Source organism: Pleurodeles waltl, chromosome 3_1 (genome assembly GCF_031143425.1).
Source record: "Pleurodeles waltl isolate 20211129_DDA chromosome 3_1, aPleWal1.hap1.20221129, whole genome shotgun sequence".
NCBI lineage: Eukaryota > Metazoa > Chordata > Amphibia > Caudata > Salamandridae > Pleurodeles > Pleurodeles waltl.
This window is the reverse complement of record NC_090440.1, coordinates 1820223463-1820236270: the sequence shown is the minus strand read 5'-3', so window position 1 is coordinate 1820236270 and position 12808 is coordinate 1820223463.

Genomic DNA, 12808 nt, shown 5'->3' with positions numbered 1-12808 from the left:
TTATTACGCTGTTATCCATCTGTATTGGGCCTTGTGTCCTGAAACTTTGGGGGATCTGGTCTCTGCCACAGAAGTTTAGCAGACACGCAATCAGGGTTCGCGGGGGTCTCCCGGACGTGCCGGTCCGCTTGGGATTCAGTGAGCGTGCTCCACCGTGAACCTAGTTGATACACTGGTCGTTATCACCTTATCTAGGAGCAATTTCTCCAGGAATGTTTTGGCGTGTGGTGATTCTGTTTGTTCCAGGAACCTCATGAATCTTATATTGGTTGTCCTCAAGCGTCATTCCGCATCCTCTGCCCATCTCTGCAAGTAGATGACCTCTGTCTCCATGCGTTGCACCTGATCTCATAGATCCTTTATGTCTGGTAGTGTTTCCTTGAGCGACCGTTCATTATCAGTGACCCTGTCCGCTAATTTGCGTTGGTACGCTCTGAGCAAATTCACTTCAGCTGCTATCAAGTCTATCTTCCCTTCCAGGGTGGTTTTCGTGTCTAACACTGCTTGTAGTAATTTGACGAATTGTGCTGAGTGTGCTTGAAGTATCAGATTCATTTGTTGTAGCGCAGCAGCCTGTGATTCTGCCAGTCCGACCGGGGTCGGCTCCTCCGTTTCAACTGTTGACTGCGGCCTGGGCGGTTTTGGCTTGACCATAGTTGTGCAGGACATGTGCCATGGCCAGTGGCATCAACCGGCTCGAGTCCCCTTGAGCCGTCAAGCGAATGACCTATCCAGCTCCGGAGCTAGGCAACCACAGAAATAGTACTGAGAATGTCTTTTGAGACTCTTATGACAATGTTATAGGTGAGAGTACGGTGAAAATATGGCAACTCGTTTTCGATCGGTATTGGTGACAGCGCATTCAATATTCGCTACAGTTTATGTTTTGATCCTGGCTCCGCTTGGCCCCAGCGCCAGATCACCCCTCGGCGTGCAGCCGAAGGTCCACCAAGCAGCCGATCATTGAACCCCCACCGTGCTGCCAGTCCTATTGAGGCGACGGGCGTCGGGGCGGGGCGAGGAAGAGGAATTTTTAGGAGTTTTTCTCCGGGCCGCCAGCGGAGCTCTTAAAAAGGGTCCGCTCCGGCTGCCATCTTAGACACACCTGTTGTATAGTTATCTGCACTTTTGCCGGTTACGTAGATAATTGCACTATTGCTGATAGGTTTCACTACGAGTGAACTGTAGCAGCGAGATCGCTCTCTTTTTTTTCCATTTAATGTGGCAAGAAAAGTCCGGTTGGGAGTTTACAACTGCTAATAGCTCTAACTCAGAGAAATGCGAGACCTGTTGCATTGCAAATGCTTGTTTGAAAGGCCTTGGCAAAGTGCAATCTAACCCGACCAACTGCCACGAGCACACCACCTAAATTTTGACGTTCTGAATCTGTGCACCACGATTTAGAAATAATCTAGGTGGCATTAAAAAAAGGCCCATAGAAAGCAACTACATCAGTTGACCTAGACTGAAAGTGTTCAAACATGGAAGAACATATCTCAAGAAATTAGTGAACAGTGGTTTTCCAAATCACATCAACATGTCTTCTTGTGCAATGACTAGATCCTTTCGCATACCCAATTATATCCTGTATTGCAACCAGCGATGACCATATCAGGTAACTTTCAAATTTTGCAAAGACGAATAACACCACTAATTGCCTCTAGTATGAAATAAAGCGTGGGTGTAAGGCCACAAGTACCATATGAACGTGGGCAGATTTTGGCTATGTTGCAGCTTGAACCGTGGGAAACAATGAAATGTATGGAAGGTAGTATTGGATTTTGGTACAAGTGAATACGTGATCCAACAAACAAAGGCTGAATAACAAGATTGTGTGATAGCTTTGTGATACTTCTCTGCTCTATGGTTGAGGACTGCAGTTATCAACCATTTTGAATCTAGAAATGAGACTGCGTATCCTTAGCAAAATTAAACACACCAGAAGCAGGTCTCTACTCTCCATATATTTACACACTCTACAAATGTAAGACGAAAAGAGTATACTCCTCACACAGAACCTTCCAGCTTCTGCCAGCACTACCTTTGGTGACAGTCTTTCTCAGCCCTGTCTATTCCATTCATTTGTACAGAACCATATACATAATTTTTGTTTATTATTGTGCAAAAGCTAAGACATATGGGAAGAGTTCTCCTTGTTCTGGTAACGCTGGACAAACCTTGGTACACCTACAGCAGTCAAGAAATCTGCACAAAGTCACATATATCAATGTTGTCTGAGGCTTTATCTTCCAGCTAGACACTGTTCAGGCAATTCATCTGCAAAAAGGATGACTGGGTGGGGTGATCCTTGATACCAACTGCCAATTGATACTGATAGTGATGCACCCTTATTTTTTTGCTGCCTAATATTCAGCAATAGTTTCGTAAAAAGGCAGCCCGTTGTCTGCTAGCCAACCACTGGAATTCATTCAAGGCATACAAGTCTCTTAGTACCAGGATGGCACAAAGCATGAAATGAGTAGTAAGTACTTGTTAGGTTGGAGCCCGCACACCACACCAGTAGTCAAGCAGGAACATACAAAAAACGATATGGAAAATGGAATATGAGTTAAGTTAAATAGGGCCATGAGAAACATTGAGGCAGATTTTTGAAAATCTACTTTTCTTTTTCCTGTATTTAAAATGCGGTGCACCATGGCGGTAGTCAGGGGTACTAGTGGCATAATTTTTTATGCTATTTCGATGCTTTGCAGAATTAGCTTAAAAAATGATAATGGTAATCCTGCAAAGCACTCAGAGGCCAATTGTAACCAATGGGACCCTCTTCTGCTAAGAACAGGCGTTAAAAATGCCAATGAAAATGATGCAAAGAAATCTGATAGATTTCTTTGCACCATTTTTCACCCCCCCAGTGATTGAATGCACCCCTTGGATACATTATGCCTGGCACAAGCATAATGTGGCACAAGGGGGTTACAAAGTGGCGCAATGTAAGCATTACACCACTTTGTAAATATGGTGCTGCATTTTGGGCCTTTTAACGCCACATTAGCATAAAAAAATGACACTAATGTGGCGTTAAAATGGTGCTAGGCCCACATAAATTTGGGCCAAAGAATGCTAAAATACATAAATTAACATACTAGTTACAAACTAAGAGGCCTGGCTGCAGATGACAATAGCATCAGAGAAGAGTGGCACATCCTACACTTCAGTGGCCGATACCTTACATCTCCACTGCTATCTGAAAATGAACAGAGATTATTACTAGTAGATTGTTAAAATCCTCCTATGCCAGATTGTTCAGGTAAATTTAGGAAATATAGCTTGCGAGGGAGAAGATTTATGTTAATTTAGTAACTTTTGTGGTTCAGCCTGACCAGAATTGTGGTTGTTACTTGAGTAGGAATTGCACCCACTCTCAACCAATAACCCAATTTCTTGCAAAATGTTACAGTGTATATTTTCTATGAATGTTTGATTACCAAAGCAAAAGCATTAGATTAACCAGATTTATATCTGCAATGTTTGACTCTGTATGATACTTCCATTCACTGGTATCCCACATTGGTAGGAAATGTGACCATAGGAAATTTTAGTTAATGGGCCTGTAGAGTTCTTTCTTTAAACCTTTTATACAGATTAATAGAGGTGGTTATTGTTCACTCTTAAAGATGTTTCCTAATTTATGGTGAATCTGTTTGGGTCAAGGACAGCCTCTGTCTAGATTCAGAGGTACATTGAACTGTTAACTGAGAGAGCATACTAGACAGGCCTGGATAAAGTTAATATGGAATGGCCGGATAAAGCTGCTGCAATCATTACAAGCTCAAAAGAACCCCTGAAGTACTTCAGAAATGACAATTGTAACACAAAACTAGGAGTCACTGTACCACAGTCACATTTCAGTAATGCATACACATGATTGATTTAATGGGAGTGTTCCCAGTTAACACTGCATTGTCCAGAAACTACTAGATTGTAGATGGGTAGGACAGCAGTTGATCCCACCCTTTCACATGATAAGAAAATTCTTTGGACAGAACTCACATGTACAACAAACTGCAATCAAAACAATGTCATTGTATATGCAGATCCTTGTATTTTGGCGAGACAATGGGATAGTGCAGTAAATCAACTTATTCAAATGTGGCAAATATCCAGTCTTTTTTAGAACACTTAAAGCAAATTTCCAAATGGGCACATCATGTGTTAATTTGTAAAATCCTCTCCTATGTAAAGAGGTTTCCGTTCATAATTAATGTAGCTAAAAGTGCAGTTTCGTTCCACAACAAAGCACATCCAACAAATGTTTCACCCTTTTACTGGATGTCTTCAAGGTTGAAATTAATATCAATCAGTGGGTGGATAAATCAATGAGGTAAGCTCACCAGAAGATACAATGTACAGTAATAGGAAGTCTTTGCATGTAAACAGTCAAAGGGACTTGCTCTCTCAAGTAGACCTAGCAAATGTTAGGCTTACAGTATGGACCAAATATGTTTGCAGAGGATATTCACAATGGTGAAGTTCAATCTTAGTCCATAGTTATAATAATCATGTTTTTAAATAATAATTGGAGTTGGAAACATGAGCATTACCCTATGTAATCTTTGGTGTAAAATCACCACACATAGAACTTTACTCTTACAAATATTTTCCACAAATCCACAAGATTAGGTGAAGAATCTTTGTTTGGAGAGATGGTGGAGGGATGCCAGAAATAACAAAAGGGAGATACTTGTCGTTTTTTTAATGACCAGTTAGAGTAACTGGGTGAAGAGGAAAAAACTGTGATGAACTCTGTGGATGATACTATGATAGAAACCATGGGATTGAGAATGGTGGTGTCAAGTTGCCTTAGCCCCATAGGACAGGTTTTATCAACACATTCCCATGTGTGTCTACACGCATGAGTTCCATGGTTTACCAGACACATTCATTGACTCCAGGAGTCGCTCTTTTGGGTGGGTATCTCTGACTGGGACCTTTAATTTGTAGTTGACACTTCAGAAGGTTAAAGCTGAGGAAGAGGAGCTGTCCTGAGAGTTGTAGAAGGATAAGTTGTGGTTAGTATGTCAGGAGCAAGAGAAATGCAGTCAGGGGAGATAAGAAGTATGGTCCTAAGAAGACAGGGGAAGGGGAAAAGCTAGAGAAAGGCAGTGCAGGGTGTAACAATGATCAGCACCACAAAAGGGACTGTGAAGTGAAAGATCCTGTTTCAAGACACACCTATTATATAGCGAATAAGCTAACTGTGGAAGAGTGAACCTGGGAGGCCCCTATGGTGCTCAAATTAGCAACTCAAGTGAGAGCCTTCTTAAGACCAACTAGCCAAGTAACGGACAATAGTTTCACCCTTTACTGTCCTAACATTTAAGAAACAATCTAAGAGAGTTATGTGTACTACAGAGTGTCAGAAGACCTTTAAGAACCTTATAGCACCAGCATGTAATGTGTCTGTGTTGAAGGCTGCTGACTACAGACAGCCATTCATTCTACACACTAACACCTCAGATAAAAGAGTTGAAGTATTACTGTTTAAACTTGGTGATAAGCGTAACTCCAGTGATATTTATTAGCTGATGACTGCTTCCAAGGGAACATAACTGGTTGGCTATTGAAAGGAAATGGCTTGTGATACTGTGGGTCCTGAGGAGGTTTTGGCCTGATTTGATTGATACCAAGTGTGTGGGTCAAGCAAATCACAAACCACTCAAGTTGTTTACGGCACTGAAGAGTGAAAAGCATTGATTTGATGGTCTATCTTATTTTAGGATCTAGATTTTCTGGTAGAGCACAAAGCCAGAATGAATCATGAGCATGAAGTTGGACTTTCTCACAAGTCTAATGATTCTTCATCTGAAAAAATAAGGTTCAGGGTAGTTTGATCTTGGAGCAGTGGGAATGTTTCCCGCATGGTACACAGGCATGTACCCCTGCCTCAGTGTGTGACTGCATGTGAGACTGGTAGCTTGACATTTTGTTTGTCCCTGGCATCACACTAAACTAGTGTATGTTTAGAGGGTTAGGCAAGTGAGTTCCAGGCCCTTTAATGTAACCTGGAGTGGTGTACTAAGCATCCCCTTATAGTGGGCGTTTGACTGCTGTCCATGGTCTGCACATATCACATTAATGTGGTGGTGGCAGCATACCCTGTTTTGTGAATCAGTAGTATGACCAGACCTTTTACTGTGTGTCAAGGAAAGTTGAACCCATTGTATCCTTTTGTGTAGAGCTCACAATCATGTGAAACCCCTGTCCCTATCAAGTGTGTACATGCACAGTGAGTTTACAACATAGATTTGTTAGTAGGACTGGAGTAGGAGAGTCTAAAGTACTAAGACAAATGGTTGCCCCTGGTTTAGCATGGTAGATAATGGAGGATCCGCATTGCTTCCCAAGACAGTGAAAGTATATTGCCTGCATGCGTGTAGCTGAAGGAGAAAGATGGAGACTCTTAAAGTGAGGAGGAAAGAGATAGAGCTACTTTTAGGAATCAATAGGGACCTGTTAGCAAAGGACTGCTAATTAATTCTTCCTCTTTGTAGACAATTTAGAGGTTAAGAACATCCTTTCTCACAACTACCCATTCCACAATAACAAAATTATTTGGAAACAATACATTGATGACATTTGTATGAATTGTCAATGGTCAGAAGACCCCCTCATTGACTTCTGCCAATGGCTTAATACTAACAATAGTGGTCTCAAATTTACATTTACACACAGTAGATCTGAAATTGTTTTTCTGGACCTTCCAATAAAAACGTCTGATGGTGAACTAGTCACATCATTATATCAAAAACCCACAGAGATGAATGCTCTCCTCTCTTACATAAACAACCATCCCAGAGCATTAAGAGACTCCTTACCATTTTCCCAATTCCTTCTTATTCATAGGAACTTTTTTTAAAGCAGGACTTCTTTTTGGAGTCTAATGTTAAGGAAACCAGGTTATTTGCTAGGGGTTATTCTTGTCGACTAGTAAGACTGTCAGTGAAAAGAGCATGCTATTGCTCAAGAGATGAAGTCCTTACTCCCAAGAAAAGAGAAGTTAATGACTGTCTGGTATGTGTCATCACTTTCTCCCTGGTTTCAAACCAAATGAAAACATAAAAATGTATACTCAAACACTGGCCATTCCTCAATGCAGTTGAGCTAAATCTTGAACATCTCTTGTTTGCATTCACAAGAGAAAATAAATTTGAGGCCGTTTAGGTGTCATGCTTTACCATCAGCTTGCTCCTCATCAGGCTAGTTTTGCAATGACTGATAGGCCCCACAACAGGGTTGTTTGCTGGATATCGTTTGCCAGAGATAAAATGCTGGAGAAAAGTCCAAAGATGTGCAGTGTTTCAGACTGTAGGTTGGTTCTGAAATGAACATGTTGTTTTTTCATATATTTTTCTTCTATCTCATTGATGATTGTGATGCTTTCTGTCCCTTATATGACAACAGTGCCATGTTTGTCCTACACACATTGTGGTTTGGCAACTATTATTACCTAAAACATGTCAGTCTAGTTATTTATTTAACACAATATATTGTTTCTGAGGCTTTCTAAGGACAGAGGTTGATTCTGAAATGCTGATTCTTATATTGCATTTCCTTTCTTTTCATTATTCATGAACAATGTGCAATTTATATCGTTTTCATGTGATTCCAGTTCTCACTTTAATGACAATATTCCTATATTCCTATATTCTGTTTTCTTTTTTAATTTTTGATTTACTTTATTAATGATGTGCCTTTTTGTACCTGCTGACTACTGGCTTCCCTCTGTCACTCTCCTCTACCCGCATTGGTTCCATGTGCTCACATTCTTTTCACGTACACTTCATCACTTCTAGATGGCTGCCACACATTGAGACCTGCAATACTGTCTCAACATGGCAACCACGTGTGTTCCCTTTGTGCGCTTGTGCTCTCTACTATTTAGCTCCACCCAGTTCACCCATTCGGTCGCACTGGTGTTCCCTGCCGCTGGCTGGTATCGCTGACACTATTCATGGAATCGGGTAAGCATTGTTATTCACTTATTGTTTTAGTCCTCATAGGATATGCTCTGTATCAATACTATACAGCAAATTTGTTTTCAGGCCGGTCAATATTCTCTCGTATTGTTCACAGTTAGTATAACCTTCTTGTGGTGATTTAATGTTGCAGATATCAACCCTTGCCCCAATTATATGCACTTGGCGATTACTCTAATTAACTTCAGATTGGTTACATTGTTTAGAGTATGAACTGGCCCAACTGCGACTTTGGTGCATTTCATTCTCACTTTTCATTTACCATTTTTCAGCAGCACTGGATCATTGGAGCCCTCTTGATTACATTTGCATCTTGCCCTGATGTTTTTAGCCATATGTTTTGTTGGATTGAGGACCACACAATGGTACCTTAAGGGTTAGTTCATTCCACTGCACCGTAATTGATGTGCTTCTCCTACTGCCTGATACTACACTATGGCCCTCATTATGAGATTGGTGGCAAATGCTGCCTACTGCCACGGCGACGGCTGCCAACATACCGTCACCGTGGCTACCGACCCTCCATGCCATTATGACCGTAGACGGAATACTGGCAGAAGGCTGGCGGAATTCCGTCAACGGTCATGGTGGCGGATGGCGGTATGGTGGTGCTGCTGCCAGCAGCAGCGTCAGGCCAGCAAAACACTGCATACCCTGGTTGTGTTTTGCTGGTGGACGCTGCTGCAGGCAGCAGCGCCGCATCACGGCTCCTGTCGGAGGGCCCCCTGCAAGCAGGTAAGCAGGACCCCCTGCAAGCAGGTAAGTCGGGTTCTCCGACAGGAGAGGGGAGTTGGGGGTGTTGTGGGCATGAGTGGAGGTGTGTGTGACTGTGTGTGAATGCATGCATGTGTGTGTAATACGTGTGTGCATGAGTGGTTGTAAGTGTAAGTGCATGTTGTGTCGTGAGATTGCGTGTGAGCCTGGATGTCTGTTCGTCAGTGTTGCTGTGAGTGTGTATGAATGTTTGAATGCGTGGGTGAATGTGTGTATGCGTGTGTGTATGGGTGTGTATGTATGTGCGTTTATTTGTGTAAATGTGCAGGGGGGTCGGGAGAGGGCTGGAGAGCGTAGAGGAGGAGTCTGGGGAGGGGGCGGGGGTGACCCCGATCAGTGCCAGAGAAGGACTTTCCTGGCACTGATAGTGCCTACCGCCATGGTTTCATTGGTGGTACCGATACCACTGAAACCATGGCGGTGGGCGGGGTCATAATGCCATGGGCAGCCTACTGACGGCCGCCGGGCTGGAGACTGAAGTCTGCAGCCCAGCAGTCGTTACCGCCATGGCGGTCGGTGTGGTACATTGGCAGTTTGGCTTTGGCCAAACCACCAATGTCATAATAGTGGAGGTAGGTACCACCAGCCTGTTGGCAGTAATACCTCCAGTATTCCACCGACCACCAAGGTTATAATGAGAGCCTATGTTTGTTGCTGCTTTGTTGCTATCATAGGATTCTCCATTTCCACTGTTGTTGACATGTAGCTCCTTGGTAAAATCTCATATTTTTTTGACATATTGCGATTTGCATGCCTACACTTCAACATCTCTGCATGGTGTTATGATTGAATATACCTCTTGTGGCTGAAGATATGGAATCCAAATTAGTTCTCCCCGCTCTCTCCTCTCTCTCATTGTTTCTTTTCCCCTTTCTTTGACAAAAGTCATTACTGCTAACCTCTATTGTTTATCAAAGGCATAATTTGTATGTCCTGATGATGATATTGTCATTAGTTTAAGGGATCGAAATGTCAGTGACTACGTTGTTGTTGTGTTGATAGATATGAGCATGGGTACTTACAGTTGTGACTTCATCATTGTATTTCATTTATGTTACAGAAGAAATGCCTAAACTTTGATGACCTTTCTGGTGTTTGTTTTCCCTCTACAACATTCTTTACCCTGACATAATAAATGTATAACATTATCCATTTGGATACTAAACATAGACTTCATTATATTTTTATGGTATATTTATTTGTGAATTGTTCACCTAAGGGACCCTTGTTCCTTTGGAAATAATATGTTCTTCCTGACCACTGTCACTTGCTGGATGAAAGGGTAAGGGGTGGGTTGTAGTTTCTATTATTGAAAATGTGGAAGTGTCTTGTTGATGCCCACCCTTTTGTCTTTCCACTATCATTGCTTCAAGAAGGCGTATGATAGCCAAGAGCAGACATTTCGCACTCCATTGTGACTTTGTTTTTATTATTCCTGCCTGCAGTTAGCATATTCGCTACCTTCTATTAGAGCTATCACTTTGCCAAAGGCTGGGAAGCAGAAAATTATATATGAAAAACAACAAACCCAATTCATTTCTGTAATTATAAACAGTGGATCCTCTTCCCCTGTCAGGAAAATTAGTATAAAATTTAAATTCAGACAAAAACCACCCCACTTTGTTTCAGTGATTCTTGCTGAAGAAGCAATGAGTCTGCATATCATTTTCAAGCCTGACTTTCTACCTGCCTGATCAGAGACAAAAGCAGAGTGCTTGGCCTAGCAGGAGGAGAAACTGCCCAAGCAGAGACACCCAGCATGTTCCCAGCATACAATACCTTCTAAAGAAGATTATTGTCTGTGACAGCAACGCCAGGAGTGACCCATTTTGAGTGGGGTCCCGCAGTCTCTCTAGGTGATCCCTGAACCAACCTATAGAAGTGAGAAAGAACATTCAGGCCCCTGCTGTGTGCCCAAGATGCAGCTGTTGCCTTTTCTGGAATCTGAACCTGTCCTAAGAAGAACATTATCACAAATGCCAAATTGCTGATTAACCTGAGATGCCACAAATGCTAAAGACCATCACCCTCTAAAAGGCCCGTCCCAGAGGCTGCAACTGATATGATGAGTCACTGTTAATAATCTGCCTAGAAGACTGCAACTCCCACAGAAAATCATCTGCTGAAGACCCATCCATTAGGCTGCAGCTGCCATGATCAAACACCCATCTGAAACTGCCTGGGAAAGCCACAACTGCCAAGGACAAGTTCTTCAGTGCAAGCTTGGGGTTCCTATTCCCCACAAGGGGTTCATGATCCAAGTAGGCAGCCTCCACAATTACATATTTCTGCAGTGCTTGTGACAGGCATGGATTTGCTGATCTTGGAGAGTGGGGGTCCAGAAACCAAAGTGAGGGAAGGTAGAGACTTCCTTTTCAAATTTATTGAGAAGCTTATTATCAATTGACTTCTGATGAGTTCTTCCTGGGCCCTGTCATTTGGTAGATGGTAGGAGTGGGGAACAGAAATACAGTTTCTGTTGTTCAAGGAGAGGAAGCTTCTAGGCATGTCTTGCCTTATTTTCAGTCCCTGATTACTGCTTTAGAAAGTCTTAAAAAACTCAAATGCAGAGATTTCATGTTTCATTGTTTTGGGTTCTCCTGCTTGGAGCAAGCAACTTACTTACTTTCTCTGAGAACTATGGCCCTCATTACAACCCTGGCAGTCGGTGTTAAAGCGGCGGTAATACCGCCAACGGGCCGGCGGAAAAATAAATGGAATCACGACCATGGCGGAAACCGCCCACACAGACAGCCACTTTAACACTCAGACCGCCACGGCGGTCGAAACAAACACCGCGGCGTTAACCGCCAACAGACAGGCGGAGGACAAGGTACTGCCCACTGTATTTCAACACGTCTATCCACCACCTTTTCCGGGGCGGAACCAGCGCTATCAAAAGCACGGCGGTAACAGTACACTGAAGGGAAAACACTCACCTCTCGACACCCAATGAGGAACCAGGACGCCATGGAGCCCGAACTACAGGTGTTACCAATGCTGCTCTTCCTCCTGCTCTATCAGGTGCAGGACAGATGCCGTCAACGACCACAGTGACTACTGCACCTACAACACAGGGGAGGGGAGAAGAGAGTGACACACACACGCAACTCGCAATACCCCCACCCCCACCCTCACCCACAACAACATACACTTAAATTCATACAGCAACATTACATATACACCCCATCACCCCCTACAAGAACACAAGGACAAAAGGAAATGATTGTAAGCAGTGTAATCATGAAAAATCTGATAGTCAAACATCAAAATTCAGTATATACAAATATGTACACCAACTACACAAGTCTGGATAGTGTACCAATCATTGTCCGTGGACCACTGGTCCCAAGATGCATGGGCGAAGCCCACACAAGATACCTGACTAGAAACGGAGAGAACACTGCTGGGGCATCAGATCGAAAATATACAGGCACCTCAGGGGTAGTGGGAGGCGGGGGACCTCAGCCAGATGAATGCCCAACGCCTCTGCTACACGAGGGGGCTCCATGTCCATTGCTGTATCCTGGGGAGTGCAAAGCCACAGTCTCTCAAGTCTCTCCAGTGGGTGGTTTGCCCACTGCTTAATCCTGAGAAGTGCAAAGCCACAGTCTCTCAAGTCTCTCCAGTGGGTGGTTTGCCCACTGCTTAATCCTGGGGAGTGCAAAGCCACAGTCTCTCAAGTCACTCAAGTGGGTGGTTTGCCCACTGCTTTATCCTGTGGAGTACAAAACACAGTCTTTCAAGTGGATGTCATCCTCCACTTGTTCTGGAGGGGGCCCGGTGCCCAGAGTGCTTCATCCTGCCATGGACTGAGGTAGTGGATGTATCTCTCCACTGGTTCTGGAGGGGGCATGGTGCCCACAGTGCTCCACGTGCAGTGTGGCCGGTACAATTCCCTCACCTGGGTGTGTGTGCCACGAGATTGCCGAGGTACAGGTAGCATGATACGCCATGGAGGCAGCGACATACCCCACACTGCTGCGGCTTCACCTTCCACCTGCAGGTGCAAACGGTGATGGAAGCCATGCCTAATG